This window comes from Delphinus delphis, chromosome 3, assembly GCF_949987515.2.
Source record: "Delphinus delphis chromosome 3, mDelDel1.2, whole genome shotgun sequence".
NCBI lineage: Eukaryota > Metazoa > Chordata > Mammalia > Artiodactyla > Delphinidae > Delphinus > Delphinus delphis.
In genome coordinates this window covers 61,767,475-61,794,033 of record NC_082685.1, presented here as the reverse complement: position 1 = coordinate 61,794,033, position 26,559 = coordinate 61,767,475, and the positions used below count along the sequence as shown (strand labels likewise).

The 26,559-nt window shown below is 40.0% G+C and overlaps 1 protein-coding gene across 1 annotated transcript in view; it reads right to left on the bottom strand.

Annotated features, from left to right (window-relative positions):
• Window positions 1-3,186: 3,186 nt before the first annotated feature.
• The window catches only part of CDKL3 (cyclin dependent kinase like 3), an 86,299-nt gene continuing 62,926 nt past the window's right edge, over window positions 3,187-26,559 (bottom strand). Inside the window, exon 13 of the mRNA XM_060008838.1 lies at window positions 3,187-3,318. The gene's annotated coding sequence lies outside the window, so the exon portion shown is untranslated. The remainder of the gene's footprint in view (window positions 3,319-26,559) is intronic.

The following is a 26,559-nucleotide window of genomic DNA, read 5'->3' as shown; positions in this document are numbered from 1 at the left end:
ATTTATGTGATAAAGTAATTGTAAAAATTACTACAGGCCTTAAAAAACAGCATGTATGATGCCGCGGAGCGGCTGGGCCCGTGAGCTATGGCCGCTGAGGCTGCGCGTCCAGAGCCTGTGCTCCGCAACGGGAGAGGCCACAACAGTGAGAGGCCCGCATACTGCAAAAAAAACAAAACAAAACAAAACAGCATGTATGATATAACCCTAATTTTATTAATTATATATTATAAAATATATGTTTATAAGAGACTTCAGAAAGATACACAGTGAGGTGTTGACAGCAGTTGCTTCTGGTGAGTGGGATTGTTTTTTATTTTCTTTTTACTTCTGTAACAAAACATATTGCTTTTATAATTGACTGCTTTTATTATTGGGAAAAAAAAATCTTCAGAATACCTAAGTAAATATGACACGGCACATTTTGGGGGAGTCACAGGCCCAAAGAACATGTAGCCAACAGTTCTAGTAAATATTCCACCATGCCCTGGAATATTACTCAAGGGCCCTCACTTTCTTGAGAAAAGAAGTCTCACCTCTCCTGTGGTCTTCTCAAACGGTCTCCTCACAAAGCATTTCAATATGGCCTTTTCTCCTGCCTTACCTCTCACTAAAAGCTCTTCCACTCAGCTCAGTGGGCCCCTAAATCTCCCAGACCAAAGCTATCCTCATCCGTTCCATTCCTACTTTCACCTCTTTGCTCAGCCTGTCCCTGCTTCCCAGATAGCCCCTTGTATCTACATGAACCCTACTTGTCATTCAAGCCCCACACCCTCTGAACAGTCTTCCCTGATGACTCTAGTTCTCTCCTGATTGGGAGCGCCTAGCCCCAGAATCTAGTGGAACCTCAGAGAGACCTGGCACTTGTCAGAGCAGAGAGCTATGAATGGAGGACTTATTGGTGAACCCATGGGAGGTGTTCCCTAAAGACTCCCAGAAACACTGCTGAGGAGGGGGACATTTTGCCGGAGGCGGGAGTGAAAAACCTGTTCATATTTTGTTCTTTATTTTCCAGATTAATCAGTTCACCACTGCTCTAACTTGATGCTAGGAAAGATTTAAAAATCAGATCCCCCAAAGAAGGTGAATTTGCAAGCACAGAGGCATTTAAACAGTGCTTTGAAGTTCATTTGTAAAAATAGAAAGATAGGACCATACTGCACTCCTGTCAGATGGAAAGAAACAAACTTTCCCCTCACCAGAGTGTTTGTTCCCTAAGCCATTAGAGGGAACACCAGACAGGGCGACCCCTTGATTACCAGGTACTTATGTGCTCCTCTTTAAGTTCTCATTGTGGTGGATGATAGTGGAATTGGGTCCACAAACAGAAGAAGGAACAGTGTGTGTAGAAAAGAGAGAACCGGTGGATAATTTAGTGCCTACATGTTGATGGTTGTTTCTTAGAGGAAAGATGCTAATCACTGTCTCTGTCTTTGGAGGAACAAGCAAGAGGAAATGAGCCTCTGTCAAGTAGTAACAATTATAAGGCCAGCACTAATTAAGTACTTACTATGTGTCAGGTACTCTTCTAAATGCTTTACATTTTTATATAATTTATTCCTCACCACTCATGAGGTAGGTACCATTATTATCCTCCTTTTACAGATGATGAAACTCAGGCACAAAGGGATTAAGTAACTTGTAAAATAACTAGTACAGAGTACCTGAACTCTTAACTACTGGAGAGCCTTTAGCATCAGATCACAAGCGATTTTCATAAAAGGAATATCTTGACCACTCGACCATCTGACACTTTCAATGCCTAGCAATCTCCAAGAATAGAGCAATAACTGGTGTCCTTAAAGGCTGCAGCTTAATGAGTGGCCTGTGGTCCAACCCACCCCATCAATCCTACTCCCTAAATACACCTATCGCATCCCCTCCTCCACTGTCTTCTCCTCCTACCATGCCTTTCTGCTCTCTTTCCTCCTGATGTCCCCTCTTTTTTTCTCTCCTACTCCTCCATTGCTACCCTATTGGGATAACCCATAGGCACAGTTTGGCTCCCCTTATGGCACTCAGAATCAAAAAGGCTGCTGGTCCCTAAGCCACACCTTTCCAAGCCACCTTCTTTGGGAATGAGATCCTTCCCATCCATAGGCTGAGTACAGGCAGCCTAAAAAGCAATGAGAAGAAGAAAAAGACCAAATAATTCTGCAAACGAATTACCCAGCTTGCCCCCATGTCAGGGAATATCAGTTGCCCTGATTGGTTTGTCTTGCCTTTAAGTCAAGAAAATAGCACAATGTGGACAGCACTCTCTTCCTCTCAGGAGCCAGCTGTAGTGTAAGGAAAAGAAAGCTGGGCTCATTTCCTCTTCTGCCTCCAACAATCTGTATGACTTTGAGCACATCATTTCCCATCAGTTTCCCCTCCAACGATGTAGAGATTAGACTATATTGGGGAGCTCTCAAATTAGGAACCATGGGTGAATTCAAGGGGATATATCAATTCCTAAAGGATAATGTACAGGATTTTTCTTTTTTATTGAAAATTTTATTGAGATAATTTTAGATTCATATGCAGTTGTAAGAAATAACAGAGATCCCAATTTCCCAGTGGTAACATCTTGCACTATAGCAGTACACAACTGGGATACTGATATTGGTAAAATCCACCTATTTTATTCAGATTTCCCCAGTTTTACACGCACTCATTTGTGTATTTGTTGGTGTGTGTGTGTGTGTGTGTGTGTGTGTGTGTGTGTGTGTATTTACTGCTATACAATTGGGAATTTTCTTTTGCATGTGTTTTCTGGGAAAGGGTTCTTAGCCTTCATCAGATTCTCTCCAGTATCAGAGATGCAAAAAGGGGATTGGATCCCAGCTCTGAGAATTCTAGAAGACCACACCACAAACCTCTACAGCTCTCTGTTCCAACAGCAATATTTAATTAGCACTTACCAGGGACTTCCCTGGCGGTCCAGTGGTTAAGACTCTGAGCTCCCAATGCAAGAGGCACGGGTTCGATCCCTGGTGGGGAACTAAGATCCCTCATGCTGCATGGCGCGGCCTAAAAAAAAAAAAAATTCCCAAAAAATTGCTAATTAGCACTTACCACATGGCATGCACAGGGATGCTTGGGGGGGAGAGTTGATGGAAAGAGATACAGGGAAAGCAGGGAAAACCTAGAGGTGTATAACACAGTCCACTGAGCTATGCTACAGCAGGGGAAGACAGACAGTCCGACAGGTAAACAAGTCATTTATTAAACATTTATAGAAGAGGGATGGCCTTGTTGCTTCAGGCAGCTTGGGAAGTATTTCCACAGAAGCTGATGCTTGAGCTACATCTTGAAAGATAGTCCAGAATTCTTCAGCTGAGAAGAGAAGAACTAACTGTTAAAATTCATTCCTCTTAAATCATATCTGTTCTAGCTGTTTTGAAGAAAACATGCCTACATTTGTTTATTCTACAATGTTAAGGTGTCAAATTCTTCAGCTCCCGTGTGTTGGTGTTGAGACCAAGGGATTTTTTCCCCCTGAGTCTACTTTCCACTGTCTTGTCCAAATTGGATACCATATCCTGCTGACTGAGCTTGAGAAAGGCATTTTATCTCTGACGCCTTGATCACATCAGAGCTTATATTTAAAGCATGAGTGATGAGAAGAGACCGCAGCCAAGTCCCTGGCTCTGTCCCATGCCTAGAGCACCCTCTTCTCTCTACCGAAGGCTCCGGATACCAATCCTAGTGCAATGGCTGGTGGGAGTTAGAGCTGGCCAGAACCATGAGTAAAAACATCTCTGCTCTCCAGTCAATTCTTCAATAAATGGGATCTCCTTTTCCACAAGGGCTCATCAGAAATCCTCAGGGCTGGGTGCCCTGGTTCCCCCATGTCTGCCCTCCCCACGTTCAATGTTTGGCTCCCTTGTATGGGCTCTGGCTCAGGCATCCCTTGGGGTCTCTTTCTCTGTGTGGATTTCAGGTCCACATCAGGCTGTTTAGTTCCCAGTGCTGTTTTCAGAAGCTCATTCTCTCTGGTGGAGCCATCCCTGAGCCAGGGAGACCAAGACCCTTCCATCAGGCCTACTCTTTGAAGAGCCCCCTAGAAGCCTGATTCAAGGCACCATTTCTTAGGACTTCTGTGTCCTCATGCAAGTTATTTAAGCTAAACTTCAGTATCTTCATCTGTAAGATAGGGATCATAATAGTACCATCCTCACTGGGTTATTTTAAGCGTTAAATAAATTAACCCAAGTAAAGCTCTTAGCACATGACAAATACTGCATCTACATTAGCTACTACTATTAACATCTAATTTTATAATAAAATTATTTCTGATTGTAAAAGAATTAATGATCACTGTAGAAAATTTGTGAACTACTGAAGAGTTTAAGGAAAAAATAATCATAACATCTAGGCAAGAGTGATATAATCATTCTGATGTATAGTCTTCCCAGTTATTCTGTGTGTGTATATATATATACTTACAGGAAATAAAAAAACTGGGTTCATATTGTGTACGTCTGTTCTGTAACCCAATATTTAACCCATAAGGGCTTCCCCCTCATTTCCCTGCACTCCCCAACCAAGGGAACCTGCATCAGATGTTCATTTCTGTGCTTTTCCTTTTATATGGTTTTACTGTATTTGTATATATTCCTAAAGAGTAATTTTTTAAAATTGTTCTTAGCTTTATAAAAAGGATATCATGTTGCATGTAATCTTTCAGGATTTTTTTTTCACTTAATATTACTTTGCTAAAAATTCATCCATATCATTACATTTTACTGTAGTTCATTTTGACTGGTGTAAAATACCCCAGTGCGTAAATACACCACAGTTTACCATCCACTCTTCCACTCATGGGCAACTGCATTGTTTCTAGGATTTAGCTCTTGTTCACATTGCTGCTATGAACATTACTGTAAATGTCCCCTGTTGTACTTGCACAAGAGTTTGTCTATGGAGCCGGTTTATACTTCCACCAGCTGTAGGTGGGAGAGCCTCTGGGTCTATATTCTCTGCTACACCATGAATCCATCTTGTCAGGTTGCTTTCCAGACGGGTGGATCAATCTACCTCTTTCCAGCAACGTATGAGAATGCCAATTTCCCCCAAACTCTTTCCAACCCTAGAGATCATTTAAAATGTTTGACCATTTGACAAGAAAAAATATCTCCCTGCTGTTTAACTCTGTGGCAAGGTACTGACCCCACTAAAAGCTGAGAGAGAAGGGGTTTGGCTCAGAGAACTGTTTCCAGTCTGATAACTTCAGTGACATTTCTGGGACTGAATCCCCAGTGGCTCAGCTGCTTTCCCATGTCCTAAAAGAGGTGACGCAGTTGCAAAGAGTGAGGGGGCCCAGGATGGGAAACAAGCCCAACTCACCACAGTGTATGCTTGTCTCCTGGTCCCGGCCTCCGCCAGTGTCAGATCACTCTTTCTCCTTGATGAAGCAGGCATTCTCTCTCCCCACCCCCACCCAAGAAAAGCCAGTATAATGCTGCCCTTTGTTATTTGAATTGATAAATTTAAACCTCTTTCCCTGCTTTGCAGTAAAAGAACTTTCTATTTTGGGCTTAGTGACATAGCCAAAACCAAGCAGAGAGCAGCAGGCTGCAGCATGAGTTAATAGTCTTTCTTCAAGAAGAGAACTCACATGCAAACAGAAGGACCTTCCAAGATATGTCATCTGTATAGCAACATGCAGCCTTGTTGCCTGCTTTTCTGCTGACATATATTTCAAGGTTCAAAATTGAACACTACCTAACTTTTGGAGTAAGCTGATGGATTAAGCCTGAACAATCAGGTTTCTTAATTCAAATCAATTTGATAGGATCTCCTCTGTGTACCTAGTGCTGCGCTGGGTATCGTCAGGGAAGAGAATTCTGCCTTTAAGGGGAATTCTAGCCACCAAAAATTACACTAATTTGAGGAGAGCCTAAACATTTACCTAAGAATATGCTTTCCTCTGCTAGTCCGCTTCTCTGCCTGAAACCTCCACATTAGTGTAGGGTCCTGGGTCTCAAGAAGCCCCCAGAAGTGCACAGAGATCATGTTTATAAGAGGAGCAATCTATTTAAACCATAGGCACCTGTTAGCACAAAACCACAGCCTGGAAGAATAGGACAGAGGACCTACCATCCTCTCTTTTGTCAAACTTTTTCTTATGGGAGTTTTCAAATATGTACAAAACTAGAGATAATAATGTAATAAACCCCCATGTACCTATCACCTGGCTTCGACAATTATCAACATATGGCGATCTCGTTTCATCTGTACCTCCCATCTCTATTTTAAAACCAATTTAAAGCAAATCATGGATATTTTCATATTTAAATACTTCTGTATTTATCTGTAACAAATAAGACTTTTTTTCAATAACCACTGTATCACATTTTAAAAATTATCAATAATTCCTTCTTTTATTAAAAAATCAATAATTCCTTCATACATCTAGTATCCAGTCAAATGTCAAACTGCCCTGATTTTCCCAAGTATCTTTCTGTAATACCTTATTCTAATCAGGAGCCAAGCAATGTCATTTGTCTTTGTTGATATGTCTCTTCTGTCTCTTTTAGTTGATAATTTTTTAATATTTAATTTATAACAGTTTCCCTTCCTCTTTTACTGCTCTGAATTTTGGTGTTGTTGAAAATAATGGATATTTTAGTTACTAATGCTGTGTAACAAACCACCCCAGACCTAGTGGCATAGAACACCACCAATTTACTGTGCTCATGGCTTCTATGTGTCAGGAATTCAGAAAGGGCACGGTGGGGATGGCTTCTCTCTGCTCTTAGCTGTCTGGGACCTCAGCTGGAAGGATTCAAAGTCTGATGATGACTTCACAGCTGGGAGCTAGAAGCATCGAAGGATTGTTTTCTCACATGTCTGATGTCAGAGCCTGGAGCACTCAAAAACTAGGACTGCTGACCAGGGCACCCACACGCGGCCTCTCCATATGGCATGGCTTCCTCAGAGCCTGGCTTTCCTCAGCATAGTCAGACTTCTTACATGGCAGCTGAGGGCTTCAAGTTCAAGTAAGTGTTCCAGCCAACAAGGTGGATGCTGTATCACTCTTTATGACCTAACCTCAGAAATCACAGTGTCAACTTTTGCTGTGTCCCGTTGGTTGAGAGTAAGTCAACAAGCTCACCCAGACTCAAGGAGAGTGGAATTAGTCTCCACCTTTATAGGGGCAGGAGCAAAGTTCCACAAGAGCATGTGGGATGGGAGATACTGTTGCTCCACCTGGCAATTAGGATGGTCAGTAAGGCCTGCCTTTCCTGGACCAACAAGCAAAGATGTTACAAACAGTGGAAACCTAGTGGAAGAGAGAAGAGGGGAGTTTATTTGTTTGCAGGGCTACTTCCTACCATTGTGTGGATTGTGCCCTGAACAGCAGAGGGGGTGAGTGGGGCTGCAACGCAGCTCCACTTGCCACACCTGTACCTGACTATGGGGTTGTGTCTTCAGGAAGAAGAGGCATATTTCTAATACACATAAGACTCCATATGGGGAAGAGGTGTCCCTGAATGGATGGTAAAAGATCACTCAACCTAGGAATTCCCTGGCAGTCCAGTGGTTAAGACTCTGCACTTTCACTGCAGAGGGTGCAAGTTTGAAAGATCATTCAATCTAACTTATGCTTATTGGGTACCTATTGATTGAACACATGCTAACTTGGAGAATATTAGGTCTTCTTTTGGTTAAAGTTGCACACACACTTGGCCAAGAAATATCTCAAAAATAAAAATTATATTTTTTAAATGGTGAAAGTTTTTAGCACTAGGTACTTTATGACTGCATTGGTCTAGAATGATCTAGACCTATCTTTGAAGAAGCCAAGACACTGTATTCCAATGACTGAGGGCCCAGTCTGATCCATCAGCTGCCAGCCTTCGCTGGATGCAAAAAGTGGACGCAGGATTTATAAGGAACCAGGCCAAAAAGAACTGAGGATTTTCTTTTCTTCTTTGCAGCCCCTATTCTTCATTCATATAGTTTTTATAGTTTGATTAAATCCCCAGGGAAGTAGATGCTTTCATTTCTGTTTATGGCTAACAGGAAAATAAAATAATATAGGTAAGACAAGGAATTTCCAAGGACTTTAAGGACCAGGACAGTATCAGATACCTCTGAGTTTGACAAAGGCAGGTGTGTTATAAGGCAGCTCACACAAGTCCAGATATAAATCTTTGTAAATGAGATAATTAAAAAGCTGTGATCATGCTGATCAAGCCACGCTGGTGGTCCACAGAAAGCCTCAAACCGCAAGGCTCAGGGCACTTAATTTAATTTAATTTATTTATTTTTTACTTATTAGGCCTCAGGTGCAGAGTGTTAATCACTTTTCAGTTCATGCTGTGCTTTTACGTATGTACGCATGTATTTCCTCTTATGCCCACTCCTCACTCCTGTCCTTTCCACAAGCAACCATTTTATTTGTTTGTTTGTTTATTTATTTATTTACTGCACTGTGCGGCATGCAGGATCCCAACCAGGGATCAAACCCGTGCCCCCTGCAGTAGAAGCATGAAGTCTTAACCACTGGACCCCCAGGAAAATCCCAGGCAACTGTTTTAATCTTTAATTCCATTTTTTGGCTTGTATGTGTTCAAGGGAGTGTGTGTTGTTGTCTGGTTTGCATTCATTTTAATTTACATCCATAGCCTTGTGATATAGATCTCACTGTGTCTTACTTTTTCCACTGTGCACTTTGTTTTTAAGACCAATCCACACTGCCATGTGCACGCCAGTCCACCATTCCTGACGGCTGCAGAGGACTCCACCATGTACACACGGCATGTGGCCTCTCTGCTCCCCAGTAATGGGCACTCCCGGTGCCACCCAAAACAATGCTGCCATGAGCAGCCTCATGTGTGTCCAATTTTGGACCCATGTGGCAATCTTTTTAGACAATTTCTCATCCATGTGGTGTCTTTTTATGCATCAGAAAAGGCACCTCTTCCTCCTGGAGGACACAGCCCTTGCACAAGGCTTGGCAAGGTGGAGCTCAGGTTTGGTTTCAGCCCCTACTGGCCCCCTCAGTAGAAGCCTTGCTCAGGACACAATCTGCACAACTGTAGGAGGTGGCTCTGACAAAAATCATTTCCCCCATCCTCACTTCCACCAGGTTTCCACTCTTTTGAACAACACTCCTGATTGTTGCAGGAAGGGGAGGGTGTTAACAGACTGCAGAAATCCCATCATAGGATATGTGTATACTTCATGTGACCAAGTAGTGCCATATTGCTCAAGCACTGTATACTTGGGCTGTACACAGTTATCCTTCTCAAATGGTTCCAGCATGCTTCATCCCCTTCCATACCTCAGACCTGTGACACACTGCCACCTCAGTGCCCTGGAGCCTGCCTCTTGCCTCAGTGTCTCTTGGTTAGCTCGCCAACCTTACATTCTAGGAGTTACTAACTCATATCTTTGGCTTATTGATGTTCCCTTTAAAGAGGTCTGGGTCAGGGCTTCCCTGGTGGCACAGTGGTTAAGAATCCGCCTGCCAATGCAAGGGATATGGGTTCGAGCCCTGGTCTGGGAAGATCTCACATGCTGCGGAGCAACTGAGTCCATGCGCCACAATTACTGAGCCTGTGCTCTAGAGCCTGTGAGCCACAACTACTGATGCCCGCATGCTTAGAGCCTGTGCTCTGCAACAAGAGAAGCCACCACAATGAGAAGCCCACACGCCGCATCGAAGAGTAGCCCCCGCTCGCCACAACTAGAGAAAGCCCATGCACAGCAACGAAGACCCAACACAGCCCAAAATTAATTAATTAATTAATTAGGAAAGAAAAGCCAATCAAAAACTGGGCAGAAGACCTAAATAGACATTTTTCCAAGGAAGACACACAGATGGCCAATAGACACATGAAAAGATGCTCATCATCACTAATTATTAGAAAAATGCAAGTCAAAACTACAAGGTACCACCTCACATAGGTCAGAATGGCCATCATTAAAAAGTCTACAAATAACAATTGCTGAAGAGGGCATAGAGAAAAGAGAATCCTCCTACACTGTTGGTGGGAATGTAAATTGGTCCAGCCACTATGGAAAACTGTATGGAGGTTCCTCAAAAAACTAAAAATAGAGTTGCCATATGATCCAGCAATCCTACTCCTGGACATATATCCAGACAAAACTATAATTTGGAAAGATACATGCATCCCTATGTTCATAGCAGCACTATTCACAATAGCCAAGACATGGTAGCAACCTAAATGTCCATCGACAGATGAATAGATAAAGATGTGGTACATATAAACAATGGAATACTACTCAGCCATGAAAAAGAATGAAACAATGCCATTTGCAGCAACATCGATGGACATAGAGAGTATCATACTAAATGAAGTCAGAAAGAGAAAGACAGATATTATACATATATGATATCACTTATACGTGGAATCTAAAATATGACATAAATGAACTTCCATGGAACAGAAACAGACTCACAGACATAGAGAACAGATTTGTGGTTGGCAAAGGGGGGGGAGGGGAGGAATGACTTGGGAGTTTGGAATTAGCAGATGCAAATTATTATATATAGAATGGATAAACAACAAAGTCCTACTGTGTAGCACAGGGAACTATATTCAATATCCTGTGATAAATCATAATGGAAAAGAATATGAAAATATATACATGTGTATAACTGAATCACTTTGCTATACAGCAGAAACTACACAACACTGTAAGTCAACTATACTTCAATAAAATAAACTTTTTTTAAAAAAGAAGTTATTGTGTCATCTCAGATGACTAATCAAGAAGAAATGGGCCGGGGACTTCCCTGGTAGCACAGTGGTTAAGAATCTGCCTGCCATTGCAGGGGACACAGGTTTGAGCCCTGGTCCGGGAGGGTCCCACATACCACAGAGCAAATAAGCCCACACGCCACAACTACTGAGCCTGTGCTCTAGAGCCCGAGAGCCACAACTACTGAAGCCCATGTGCCTAGAGCCCGTGCTCCATAACAAGAGAAGCCACCACAATGAGAAGCCCATACACCGCATCGAAGAGTAGCCCCCACTCACCGCAACTAGAGAAAGCCCGTGCACAGCAACAAAGACCCAATGCAGCCAAAAAATAAACAAATAAATTAATTAATTTTTTTAAAAAAGAAGAAGAAATGGGCTCAAATTAAGGCAGGGGAGATTTAATTTGGCTCCTGATAAAGTATTTCACAAAAGAGGAAACACAGGCTGGACTAGGCCATGGGCCGGAAGATGGAAATGTCATCTCATTCCAGAGTCCTTCAAGGAACAGAAAGAGCAGGAGACCTTGCCTAGTCTAGACTCGAGGCATGCCTGTCTGCAAGCAGGGGAAGGTCAAGGTGCCTTTCAGATCTGTTAACACTTCTGCAGAGTGGCTAGATACTCTAGCAAGCTGGATTTTTCATTCTTAACAACTGACCAAGAACCTATTCCTAGAGGATAAAGGAGGGCTGAGAGCCTGGCTAGGAGTCCAAGAGCTCAGACTACCTGCTCTGTCTGCTCTCTGGAACCCCTGGAGCATGGGCCTAGTCACTATTCATTTTCTTAACCACTTTTACAGGGCCAAGGGAAGGGGAATCTTAAAAGTTAATGTCCATTTAGTGGAAGAAACTTTCAAATAATCGAATCTTTCCTGTTGTATCACAGCCATATTTACCAATTATCCATGTAGAGCTGCTATAAAAGGTTTCTCCTAAAGAAAACTTCCTGGAGGTATTGAACAATGTCATACACAGAAAAAATGAGATCACAGCAGTTCCTAATGAGTTCCTTGGAGAACACATATGAGCAGGTCCATCCTAAGAGCCAGCGGCTCCCCAGCCCTTCTCAGCTGGGGCCCAGCAAGTGTATGAAAAAGTTTCCCCCTGTTGCTTCAGCCAACAGCTAGGAAATCCTAGCTGCACATACCAGGCTCCTTAAGCAATGATGAATCTGCTTCACTTCCTCCTTTACTTCCTAACCAAGAGTAGCAGTTTCAGTGTGGAAGCCAGAAAGGGCTGACAACATCACCACTTCCCCACAGCAGCTCACTCCGTTATCTTAGCACATTGCTTAAGAGGAAAGTCACCCTCCTCAAACTTCCTTTTGAAAGCCAGAACTAGAGATTATAGCTCTTCAATGGGGCACTCAATCTATCCCTTGAATTCTATCAGACTAAAATTTTCAAAACAAACCTCCAAGGTAGATCTCTAGGACCTAGGTGGAGGTGGGAAGTTGGCTGGTAGAACTGAGACCCGGCTTCTGGTATCAGCCGTGCTGTATATACCTGGCACAAGACCCTGCACATTCAGGGTCTTTGGATAACCTCAAAAATAATGCTATGGCCTTTCACAGCAGTAAAATTTTCTAGAACTCTATGCTAAAAGAGGAAAAGAGGCTGCAGTTGCTACAGAAGATTTCTGGAAGCAATTTCACCTACTCAGAAGAGTTAAAGCTGTGTTGGAGACATACCAATAAGAAACAAGACCCAGGGTTGTGGGCACAGCCACCTGGGGACAGGTCCATTGTCCCTACCACTTAGGAATGAATTTTGGAACAACCACTGGGTGACTGGAGAACATTGCTGCCATTCTCACCCCTGTTTCCCTCCTTTTCCCCTCCTCTCCCTTTCCCATTCTGAGAATAGATTATTTCTGTTTTACAGTAAGAAAAAGTATAAATATTCCCCTTAGTTTCAAAGAGAATCACTGTTGGTGACTAAGTGAACTCAGCTGTTTCTGACACATAAACCAACATTTAGATAATCACCATCCTTTTGCAAGTCTTTTGAAAAATATTGGCTTACACTGTTTGATCTCCTATTTTATCCTTTTAAATTTTATCATTCTTGGAAAGGCATAGTACTCAGTGCTATGGAGTGAAGGGCTGATTACATGGAATGTCCTGACATGATGAGATTACTTATCTAATCCAAGAGAGAAGGCAAAGGTGAAAAAACTCTAGGAATACAGATAAAAGGTAGGCAAATGCATAGGACATTAATCATAGCTCTACAGAGTTAGTGCAGCCTTGGAGGCAGGTGATGGACAGAATAGTATATAATGCATTACAAAGAGAAATTACTGGACTTGCACATTTTTCTAGAACCAATTCATCAGCATTTCTCCTTTTTCACTACAATACTCAACCCAAAATCTAAACATTGCTAATTCTGCCCTCTACCTAAAGAGTGCTCATTTTAAAGTTATGTATAATTTAAAACATAGAAAAAGTAGACCTTTTATAAAGCTAATAATTATTCACTAACACATAGTGAATAGTATGATTCCCCATGCACCCAGTATCCAACTTCGACAATCATCAATTCATGGCCATTATTATTTTATCTACACCCCCCCACTGACTTCCCCCATCCTGTGCCATTTTGAAGCAAATTCTAGTCATCGTACAGTTTCATCAATAAATATTCATTATGTATCTCTAAAAGACAAAAACTCATTTTAACATAATTGTTCCCACATTTGAAATTAATAATTCCATACTATACAGGTGATTATCTTTTAGGGAGCAAGTAAAAAATGTTGACCAGTGGAGAGAGGTGAAATATCCCCATAGCCATAGAGATGTGAATTAGTCATTGCCACAGGCTCTGTGGTTAAATAGGACATGCTTCTAGCTTTGCTGATAAGACCCAGAAAGTGGGTTATGAGGTCTCACAGTCAACCTAATTGTTGTTATTTGTTTACTCTGCACTTCTGGGTGGGGAATCATGGGATGAAATCCTCCTGAAAGGAAGATAAGAGAGCCTGCCTTCTCATGCGTGATTCCCTTTGGACAAGTTGAGACTGTGTAATTAGCCCATGTCACTGTGTCACACATTGCCTCAGAACTACACATACAGCTCAGGAATATGAGCAAGCATCTTAAGCCACAGAATTACTTGTAGATCCAGAGCACAGCCCAGAAGCAACAGTCAGAGAGTTTTCCAATGCCTAATTCTACTGGTTTCTATTTCTTTGGAAATATTTCAGGAATTTATTGGAGATATAATAACATTTAGTGGCATTCATAAGGGTTAGAAGAGAAAGCAGAGTCCTGTAAAAAAGGGGGGTTTGTTTTAAGAGATATATACATATTCCCTATATTCCTTTGTAATGACTGATTCACAAATGTTCCTTTAAGAATGTTACATTAATACAGGGTGGTTTACACATTCACAGAAAGATAGACAAAATGAAAAGGCAGAGGACTTTGTACCAGATGAAGGAACAAGATAGAACCCCAGAAAAACAACTAAATGAAGTGGAGATAGGCAACCTTCAAGAAAAGGACTTCAGAATAATGATAGTGAAGATGATCCAGGACCTCAGAAAAAGAATGGAGGCAAAGATCGAGAAGATGCAAGAAATGTTTAACAAAGACCTAGAAGAATTAAAGAACACCTAGAAGAATTAAAGAACAAACAAACAGAGATGAACAATACAATAACTGAAATGAAAGATACACTAGAAGGAATCAATAGCAGAATAACTGAGGCAGAAGAACGGATAAGTGACCTGGCAGACAGAATGGTGGAATTCACTGCCACAGAACAGAATAAAGAGAAAAGAATGAAAAGAAATGAAGACAGTCTAAGAGACCTCTGGGACGACATTAAATGTAACAACATTCACATTATAGGGGTCCCAGAAGGAGAAGAGAGAGTGAGAACCCAAGTAAATATTAGAAGAGATTATAGTCAAAACCTTCCCTAACATGGGAAAGGAAATAGCCACCCAAGTCCAGGAAGCACAGAGAGTCCCAACAGTATAAACGCCGAGATACATAGTAACCAAATTGACAAAAATTAAAGACAAAGAAAAATTATTGAAAGCAACAAGGGAAAAACAACAAATAACATATAAGGGAACTCCCATAAGATTAACAACTGATTTCTCAGCAGAAACTCTACAGGCCAGAAGGGAGTGGCACAATATATTTTAAGTGATGAAAAGGAAAAACCTACAACAAAGATTACTCTACCTGGCAAGGATCTCATTCAGATTTGACGGAGAAATCAAAAGCTTTACAGAGAAGCAAAAGCTAAGAGAATTCAGCACCACCAAACCAGCTCTACAACAAATGCTAAAGGAACTTCTCTAAGTGGGAAATGCAAGAGAAGAAAAGGACCTACAAAAACAAACCCATAACAATTAAGAAAATAGTAATAGGAACATACATATCGATAATTAACTTAAACATTAATGGATTAAATGCTCCAACCAAAAGACACAGGCTCGCTGAATGGATGCAAAAACAAGACCCATATATATGCTGTCTACAAGAGACCCACTTCAGACCTAGGGACACATACAGACTGAAAGTGAGGGGATGGAGAAAGATATTCCATGCAAATGGAAATCAAAAGAAAGCTGGAGTAGCAATACTCATATCAGATAAAATAGACTTTAAGATAAAGAATGTTACAAGAGACAAGGAAGGACACTACATGATGATCAAGGAATCAATCCAAGAAGAGGATATAAAAATTATAAATATATATGCACCCAACATAAGAGCACCTCAATACATAAGGCAAGTGCTAACAGCTGTACAAGAGGAAATCGACAGTAACACAATAATAGTGGGGGACTTTAACACCTCACTTACACCAATGGACAGATCCTCCAGACAGAAAATTAATAAGGAAACACAAGCTTTAAATGACATAATAGACCAGATAGATTTAATTGATATTTATAGGAAATTCCATCCAAAAACAGAAGATTACACTGTCTCCTCAAGTGCACATGGAACATTCTCCAGGATAGATCAAATCTTGGGTCACAAATCAAGCCTCAGTATATTAAGAAGACTGAAATCATATCAAGCATCTTTTCTGACCACAACACTATGAGATTAGAAATCAATTACAGGGAAAAAAACGTAAAAAAAACAAACACATGGAGGCTAAACAATACGTTCCTAAATAACCAAGAGATCACTGAAGGAATCAAAGAGGAAATCAGAAAATACCTAGAGACAAATTAGAATGAAAACACAACAATCCAAAACCTATGGGATGCACCAAAAGCAGTTCTAAGAGGGAAGTTTATAGCAATACAAGCCTACCTCAAGAAACAAGAAACATCTCAAATAAACAACCTAAACTTACACCTAAAGCAATTAGAGAAAGAACAAAACCCCCCCAAAGTTAGTAGAAGGAAAGAAATCAGAAAGATCAGATCAGAAATAAATGAAAAAGAAATGAAGGAAACAATAGCAAAGATCAATAAAACTAAAAGCTGGCTCATTGAGAAGATAAACAAAATGGATAAACCATTAGCCAGACTCATCAAAAACAGGGAGAAGACTCAAATCAATAGAATTAGAAATGAAAAAGGAGGAGTAACAACTGACACTGCAGAAGTAAAAATAAAATAAAATCTCATTAGAGATTACTACAAGCAACTATATGCCAATAAAATAGACAACGTGGAAGAAATGGACAAATTCTTAGAAAAGCACAACCTTCAGAGACTGAACCAGGGAGAAATAGAAAATATAAACAGACCAATCACAAGCACTGAAATTCAGACTGTGATTAAAAATCTTCGAAACAAACAAAAGCCCAGGACCAGATGGCTTCACAGGTGAATTCTATTAAACATTTAGAGAAGCGCTAACACCTATCCTTCTCAAACTCTTCCAAAATATAGCAGAGGGAGGAACACTCCCAAACTCATTCTACAAGGCTAACATCACCCTGATACAAAACCCAGACAAAGATGTCACAAAGAGAGAACACTACAGACCAATATCACTGATGAACACAGATGGAAAAATCCTCAGCCAAATACTAGCAAACAGAATCCAACAGCACATTAAAAGGATCATACACCATGATAAGTGGGGTTTATCCCAGGAATGCAAGGATTCTTCAATATATGCGAATCAATCAATGTGATGCACCATATTAACAAACTGAAGGAGAAAATCCATATGATCATCTCAACAGATGCAGAAAAAGCTTTTGACAAAATTCAACACCCATTTATGATAAAAACCCTCCAGAAAGTAGGCATAGAGGGAACTTTCCTCAACATAATAAAGGCCATATATGACAAACCCACAGCCAGCATTGTTCTCAATGGTGAAAAACTGAAACCATTTCCTCTAATATCAGGAACAAGACAAGGTTGTCCACTGTCACCACTATTATTCAACACAGTTTTGGAAGTTTTACCCACAGCAATCAGAGAAGAAAAAGAAATGAAAGGAATACAAATCGGAAAAGAAGAAGTAAAGCTGTCACTGTTTGCAGATGACATCATACTTTACATAGAGAATCCTAAAGACTCGACCAGAAGACAACTTGAGCTATTCAATCAATTTGGTAAAGAAGCAGGATACAAAATTAATGCACAGAAATCTCTTGCATTCCTATACAATAATGATGAAATATCTCAAAGAGAAATTAAGGAAACACTCCCATTTACCACTGCAACAAAAAGAATAAAATACCTAGGAATAAACCTACCTAAGGAGACAAAAGACCTGTATGCAGAAAACTATAAGACACTGATGAAAGAAATAAAAGATGATACCAACAGATGGAGAGATATACCATGTTCTTGGATTGGAAGAATAAATATTGTGAAAATGACTATACTACCTAAAGCAATCTACAGATTCAGTGCAATCCTTATCCAACTACCAATGGCATTTTTCAAAGAACTAGAACAAAAAATTTCACAATTTGTATGGAAACACAAAAAACCCCGAATAGCCAAAGCAATCTTGAGAAAGAAAAACAGAGCTGGAGGAGCAGGCTCCCTGACTTCAGACTATATTACGAAGCTACATTAATCAAGACACTATGGTATTGGCACAAAAACAGAAATATAGATCAATGGAACAGGATAGAAAGCCCAGAGATAAACCCACGCACATATGGTCACCTTATCTTTGATAAAGCAGACAAGAATATACAGTGGAGAAAGACAGCCTCTTCCATAAGTGGTGCTGGGAAAACTGGACAGGTACATGTAAAAGTATGAGATTAGAACACTCCCTAACACCATACACAAAAATAAGCTCAAAATGGATTAAAGACCTAAACGTAAGGCTAGAAACTATCAAACTCTTAGAGGAAAACATAGGCAGAACATACTATGACATAAATCACAGCAAGATCCTTTTTGACCCACCTCCTAGAGAAATGCAAATAAAAACAAAAATAAACAAATGGGACCTAATGAAACTTCAAAGCTTTTGCACAGCAAAGGAAACCATAAACAAGACGAAAAGACAACCCTCAGAATGGATGAAGCAACAGACAAAGGATTCATCTCCAAAATTTACAAGCAGCTCTCATGCAGCTCAATATCAAAAAAACAAACCATCCAATCCAAAAATGGGCAGAAGACCTAAATAGACATTTCTCCAAAGAAAATATACAGTTTGCCAACAAACACATGAAAGGATGCTCAACATCACTAATCATTAGAGAAATGCAAATCAAAACTACAGTGAGGTATCACCTCACACCAGTCAGAATGGCCATCATCAAAAAAATCTACAAACAGTAAATGCTGGAGAGGGTGTGGAGAAAAGTGAACCCTTTTGCACTGTTCGTGGGAATGTAAATTGATACAGCCACTATGGAGAACAGTATGGAGGTTCCTTAAAAAACTAAAAATAGAACTACCATACGACCCAGCAATCCCACTACTGGGCATATACCCTGAGAACCATAATTCAAAAAGAGTCATGTAGCACAAAGTTCATTGCAGCTCTATTTACAATAGCCAGGAAATGAAAGTAACCTAAGTGTCCATCAACAGAAGAATGGATAAAGAAGATGTGGCATATATATACAATGGAATATTACTCAGCCATAAAAGGAAACGAAATTGAGTTATTTGTAGTGAGGTGGATGGACCTAGAGTCTGTCATACAGAGTGAAGTTAAGTCAGAAAGAGAAAAACAAATATTGTATGCTAAAACATATATATACGGAATCTAAAAAAAAAAAAAGGTTCTGAAGAACCTAGGGGCAGGACAGGAATAAAGACACAGACTAGAGAATGGGCTTGAGTACATGGGGAGGGGGAAGGGTAAGCTGGGACAAAGTGAGAGAGTGCCATGGACATATATACACTACCAAATGTAAAATAGATAGCTAGTGGGAAGCAGCCACACAGCACAGGGAGATCAACCCGTGCTCTGAGACCACCTAGATGGGTGGGATAGGGAGGATGGGAGGGAGATGCAAGAGGGAGGAGATATGGGGATATATGTATATGTATAGCTGATTCACTTTGTTATAAAGCAGAAACTAACACACCATTGTAAAGCAATTATACTCCAATAAAGATGTTAAAAAAAGAGAAAGAAACAAGAAAATTCTCAAATAAACAATCTAACTTTACACCTAAAGGAACTAGATAAAGAAGAGCAAACAAAACCCAAAGTTAGTATAAGGAAAGAACTCATAAAGATCAGAGCAGAAATAAATGAAATAGAAACAAAGAAAACAATAGCAAAGATCAATAAAACTAAAAGCTGGTTCTTTGAGAAGATAAACAAAATGGATAAACCTTTAGCCAGAATCAACAAGAAAAAAAGGGAGAGGACTCAAATCAATAAAATTATAAGTGAAAAAGGAGAAGTTACAACAGACACCACAGAAATACAAAGCATCCTAAGAGACTACTACAAGCAACACTATGCCAATGAAATGGACAACCTGGAAGAAATGGACAAATTCTTAGAAAGGTGTAACCTTCCAAGACTGAACCAGGAAGAAATAGAAAATATGAACAGACCAATCACAAGTAATGAAATTGAAACTGTGATTAAAATCTTCCAACAAAGCAGCCGCATAGCACAGGGAGATTAGCTCGGTGCTTTGTGACCGCCTGGAGGGGTGAGATAGGGAGGGTGGGAGGGAGGGAGACGCCAGCGGGAAGAGATATGGGAACATATGTATATATATAACTGATTCATTTTGTTGTGAAGCTGAAACTAACATACCATTGTAAAGCAATTATACTCCAATAAAGATGTTAAAATGAAAAAAAAAAATCTTCCAACAAACAAAAGTCCAGGACCAGATGGCTCCACAGGTGAATTCTACCAAACATTTAGAGAAGAGCTAACACCCATCCTTCTCAAACTCTTCCAAAAAATTGCAGAGGAAGGAACACTCTCAAACTCATTCTATGAGGCCACCATCACCCTGATACCAAAACCAAAGACACTACAAAAAAGGAAATGACGGACCAATATCACCGATGAAAATAGACGCAAAAATCTTCAACAAAATACTAGCAAAGAGAATCCAACAATACATTAAAAGGACCAAACAACATGATCAAGTGGAATTTATCCCAGGGATGCAGGGATTCTTCAATATATGCAAATCAATCAATGTGATACACCATATTAACAAACTGAAGAATAAAAACCATATGATCATCTCAATAGATGTGGAAAAAGCTTTTGACAAAATTCAACACCCATTTATGATAAAAACTCTCTAGAAAGTGGGCAAAGAGGGAACCTACCTCAACATAATAAAGGCCATATATGACAAACCCACAGCAAACATCATTCTCAATGGTGAAAAACTGAAAGCATTTCCTCTAAGATCAGGAACAAGACAAGGATGTCCACTCTCACCACTATCATTCAACATAGTTTTGCAAGTCCCAGCCACGGCAATCAGAGAAGGAAAAGAAATAAAAGGAATACAAATTGGAAAAGAAGAAGTAAAACTGTCACTGTTTGCAGATGACATGATACTATACATAGAGAACCCTAAAGATGCCACCAGAAAACTACTAGAGCTGATCAGTGAATTTGGTAAAGTTGCAGAATACAAAATTAATGCACAGAAATCTCTTGCATTCCTATACACTAACAACAAAAGATCAGAAAGAGAAATTAAGGAAACAATCCCATCCATCATTGCAATAAAAAGAATAAAATACCTGAGAATAAACCTACTTAAGGAGGTAAAAGACCTGTACTCAGAAAACTATAAGACACTGATGAAAGAAATCAAAGATGACACAAACAGACGGAGAGATATACCATGTTCTTGGATTGGAAGAATCAATATTGTGATAATAACTATACTACCCAAAGCAATCTACAGATTCAGTGCAATCCCTATCAAATTACCAGTGACATTTTTTACAGAACTAGAACAAAAAAATCTTAAAATTTGTAAGCAGACACAAAAGACCCCGAATAGCCAAAGCAATCTTGAGGGAAAAAAATGGAGGTGGAGGAATCAGACTCCCTGACTTCAGACTATAAGACAAAGCTACAGTAATCAAGACAATATGGTACTGGCACAAAAACAGAAATATAGATCAATGGAATAGGATAGAAAGCCCAGAAATAAACCCATGCACCTATGGTCAACTAATCTATGACAAAGGAGGCAAGGATATACAATGGAGAAAAGATGGTCTCTTCAATAAGTGGTGCTGGGAAAACTGGACAGCTACATGTAAAAGATTGATATAAGAACACTCCCTAACACCATACACAAAAATAAACTCAAAATGGATTAAAGACCTAAACATAACACCAGACACTATAAAACTCTTAGAGGAAAACATAGGAAGAACACTCTTTGACATAAATCACAGCAAGATCTTTTTTGATCCACCTCCTAGAGTAATGGAAATAAAAACAAAAATAAACAAATGGGATCTAATGAAACTTAAAAGCTTTTGCAAAGCAAAGGAAACTACAAACAAGACGAAAAGACAACCCTCAGAATGGGAGAAAATATTTGCAAATGAATCAATGGACAAAGGATTAGTCTCCAAAATATATAAATAGCTCATGCAGCTCAATATTAAAAAAACAAACAACCCAATCAAAAAATGGGCAGAACACCTAAATAGACATTTCTCCAAAGAAGATATACAGATGGCAAAGAAGCACATGAAAAGCTACTCAATGTCACTAATTATTAGAGAAATGCAAATCAAAACTACAGTGAGGTATCACCTCACACCAGTTAGAACGGGCATCATCAGGAAATCTACAAACAAGAAATACTCGAGAGGGTGTGGAGAAAAGGGAACCCTCTTGCACTGTTTGTGGGAATGTAAATTGATACAGCCACTATGGAGATCAGTATGGAGGTTCCTTAAAAAACTAAAAATAGAATTACCTTATGACCCAGCAATCCCACTACTGGGCATATACCCTGAGAAAACCATAATTCAAAAAAACACATGCACCCCAATGTTCATTGAAGCACTATTTACAATAGCCAGGTCATGGAAGCAACCTAAATGCCCATCAACAGACAAATGGATAAAGAAGATGTGGTACATATATATAATGGAATATTACTGAGCCATAAAAGGGAACGAAACTGGGTCATTTGTAGAGATGTGGATGGATCTAGAGACTGTCATACAGAGTGAAGTAAGTCAGAAAGAGAAAAACAAATGTAGTATAATAATATGTATAAAATGGATAACTAAAAAGGACTTGCTGTATAAAAAAATAAATTTAAAAAAGTACCATATATTAACGCATATATGTGGAATCTAGAAAAATGGTACAGATGAACCGGTTTGCAGGGCAGAAATAGAGACACAGAGATATAAAACAAATGTATGGACACCAAGGGGGGAAAGTCGCAGGGTGGTTGGTGGTGGTGTGATGAACTGGGAGATTGGGATTGACATGTATACAGTAATATGTATAAAATAGATAACTAATAAGAACCTGCTATATAAAAAATAAATAAAATTCAGAAATTCAAAAAAAAATACAGGTTGGTTTACATAGTTCCCCAAGATATGCAAAAAATTCTGTAAACCAAATCCTATTTTAAAAGCTCTCAAAGGGAACACATTTTGTAAAGCTAAAAATTATTTCCTAAATTATGTTCTTTTTTTAAGGGCTTTTTTATTATTATTATTTTTTTAAAAATATTTATTTATTTTTATTTATGTATTTATTTGGTTGTGCTGGGTCTTAGTTACAGCAGGCGTGCTCCTTAGTTGTGGCTCATGGGCTCCTTTAGTTGCGGCACATGGGCTCCTTAGTTGTGGCAGGCGAACTCTTGGTTGCGACATGCATGTGGGATCTAGTTGCCTGACCAGGGGTCGAACCCCGGCCCCCTGCATTGGGAGCACGAGTCCTAACCGCTGTGCCACCAGGGAAGTCCCTATGTTCTTTTTGAGCCTAGATTTTTAAACATGTTTTTGGTTTTCTTAAAATGAAACCATCTCAACTAGGCTTGCAAGAGGAAATCACATATTCTTGGGGCTCTGCATGCCTTTTCACTCCTGTACCACTACTACAAGAGCCACCTAACTGGTTTTTCTGCTTCTCATCCTGCTCCTTCACATCGAGTTGTCTTCCTAAAGCACATATCTAATCGTGCCACTTCAATAATAGGCATGTAATACTTCCATCACCTTCCAAAAATCCCTGATTCCTTAGGATAGCATTCCAAGTTCTCTGAGATGTGTCCCGGACTTATTGGAACAACCTTATCTCCCACTGTTCTCCAATCTCCACATATTCTATTCTCCAGCCACATCAACTAGTAAATATTTTTAGAACATGGTCCATGTTTTTCCAAACCCTAAAAGACTTATTTCACTTCCTAGGAAAAGGAACAGTCGCAGCCAAAAATAAATAAAACATTTTTTTAATTAAAAAAAAAAAGAACAGTATAGCCCAGTGTTTAAGAGCATACCCATCATGTCAGACTAGATCCAATCCTGACTCTGTCACCTTCCAGCTGTGTCACTTAATCTGCCTGAGCCACAATTTCTTCATCTCTAAAATGGGGATAATGATAGTGCTTTTCTCATAGAGTTGCTTGGAGGATTCTGTTGGATTATGCAAGCAAAATGCTTAGCACAGTGCCCAGCACATAATAAACATCCAATATATGATAGCCCTTATTTCAGTCTATTAAGGTCCATCTATCTGTCAAGAAACACTACCCCTTGAAGCATTTTTAGTTCCCCCAGTCTCATCTCTCCTTCTAGGATCCCACAGATCATTCATACCTCTTTCTCCACACTAACTACTTTCTGCCTTACATAATTATATTATTTAGATACATATCTTCTCTGCTTTACTTTACTGAATCCCTGCCATGTACTAAGTGCCACAGGGAAGAAAGGATGAAGAAAACTTGGTTCTTTGCCATACAACTGTTCACAATCTAGTTAGTAAACAGACATTGGTAACTCAATGCAATTCACTCAAATACAATGATTGTTGAATAAAGCTGTGGCTCATTATCATTACTGTTATACTCTGTTTCCCTGAGGTCCTCTTGTACAGAATAATCTCAAAGTATAAGCTAGATTTTAACCCAAGGACCATGACCATTTCCCCTACTACCAAGCAGAATTTACCTCTTGAGAGCAAATACAGTGAAATACAATTGAACATAGCTGAGTTTAGGGGAATATCAAGGGAAAAGTTCTATCAGTGATGTTGTCAGATTCAAACGATATGATCAAACTATGACTTCCTCTGCACCCAAAGCTTTTTCCAAAATAAATGCACAAAGTGTTGGACCTAAAATATGGTACAGGGCTAGAAGCACTTTTAGCCTCCTTTTCCTGATGATGCAGTTGTGATGTGTATTCGTGGTGTGTTTGTAATTCGAGAGCAGAACAGATGGTGAAGGCTGCATATCCATGCTGCATCCTCTAACCCTATAGATTGTCAAGACCATGAGGTCAGTGATTACCATTGAGTTTTAGCTGCAGAAAGAGTCCTCTGCCTTGTACTAAATGATGCTTTATGTCAGTGCCAGGTTCTCAGTGTCAACATGACTTGAAGTGAGACCCGCTCAGGTCCCTGCCTCACCCAAATACCAGAAGATGACTCCTACAGCTCCTACTACAGCAGGAAACAATGCAGTTGGACAGCATATTGGGGGCATTAAACTGGGCACATGTCATCACGATGGCATCTCATGAAGTAATTGCTCTGGATTGCCAGAAAAAGAGGAGTGTCTTCTTGTCCCAGGCAGAGCTCACCTCCCCCTTTTCCTAGACTGCCTGAGTCCTACGACCAGGAGCAGAGCTAGGCTGGTTTTCTCCCTCTATCTCCAGAGTTCTAGCTCTGTGGGTAACTGTGGGAAAGGAAGCCTATTCAACTACAGGCAGTTTCGTGTTTCTGAAAACATATTCAAAAGTCAGGTGTATGGTCAAACATACATTTTGTTTAAATGTTTTAAGGACAGTTCATTCCCAGAAAGCTAAAAACATTATAAAATCCCCAATTATGTCTCACATTTTAATCTCACATTTTAAAAAACATTATAAAATCCCCAATTATGTCTCACAGTTTAATCAAACAATATATTTCCAGCACTTACAGATATTCTTTCTTTTTTTCCTTTCCTTCACAACTGAATACGTCATCTGACATGTGACATCTGGCATGTAAGAGTCCAGGTGAGGCTTAAGATTAATTAGCACCCTCTTAGCACCCCTAAGGAGCTCATCTTTGTCTTAATGCGATCACATTCATGAGAGTGAGGCTTCTTTTGTGTGTGTGTGTGAGGAGTGAGGCTACTAATCACTAGCATCAGCAATCTCATTTTTCCACTGCAAATAATTTTCATTTTTACCCCCCAAAAAAGTAAAATATTCAAATTGTCACATAAGCACCACTATGCCAACAATGAGAGCAGCACTTTCAAGACTGCACCATGGACCTGGCAGAGGATACTAGACTGCAGTAGCCCAAATGATGGATGAGAGCCTGAATATAAGACAGGTGAACTAAGGAGAAGCTGGGATTACAGTGAGTACGAAAGTAAAATGTTTGAGAGAGGAGGCTGCTTGTTCTGTTAAAACAACCTGTGGGGCTTCCCTGGTGGCACAGTGGTTGGGAATCCGTCTGCCAATGCAGCAGATGGGGGTTTGATCCCTGGTCCGGGAAGATCCCATATGCCGCAGAGCAACTGAGCCCGCGCGCCACAACTACTGAGCCTGTGCTCTAGAGCCCGTGAGCCACAACTACTGAGCCCACGTGCTGCAACTACTGAAGCCCATGTGCCTAGAGCCCGTGCTCCGCAACGAGAGAGGCCACTGCAATGAGAAGCCCGTGCACTGCAACGAAGAGTAGCCCTTGCTCGCCGCAAGTAGAGAAAGCCCACGCCCAGCAACGAAGACCCAACACAACCAAAAATAGATAAATAAAAATAATAAATAAATTTATAAAAATTAAAAGAAAACAAACAAAAAAACCCCACAACATGTGCACAGATAGCACCTGATGGGTTACAATCTACTTCCAGGTACATTATCATTTGGCCATCACCTCACTCTTTCATCTCATCCCACAACCCTTCCTTCGGTTTCAAGGAAGAACAAGGATGGTAGGATGATGGAAGTAAGTATTTGTTTAGCATGGATTATTAGTAAACAGAAAAGTATTAGTTATACCTTTCCTTGATATGGTAAATATTGAGTAACTGCATAACCATCTAATAGGCTGCTAAGAAGAAAGATATGTTACAGGAGTTCTTTACCCCAGGTCTATAAAAAGGACAAAAAACAACATTATCACAGAGTTAAATGATTATCAGTGATGAACAAACCAGGCATCTGTGGGAATGGCTGCTGGTTTCCCACAAGCCACCTGAAGAAGTCTAGAT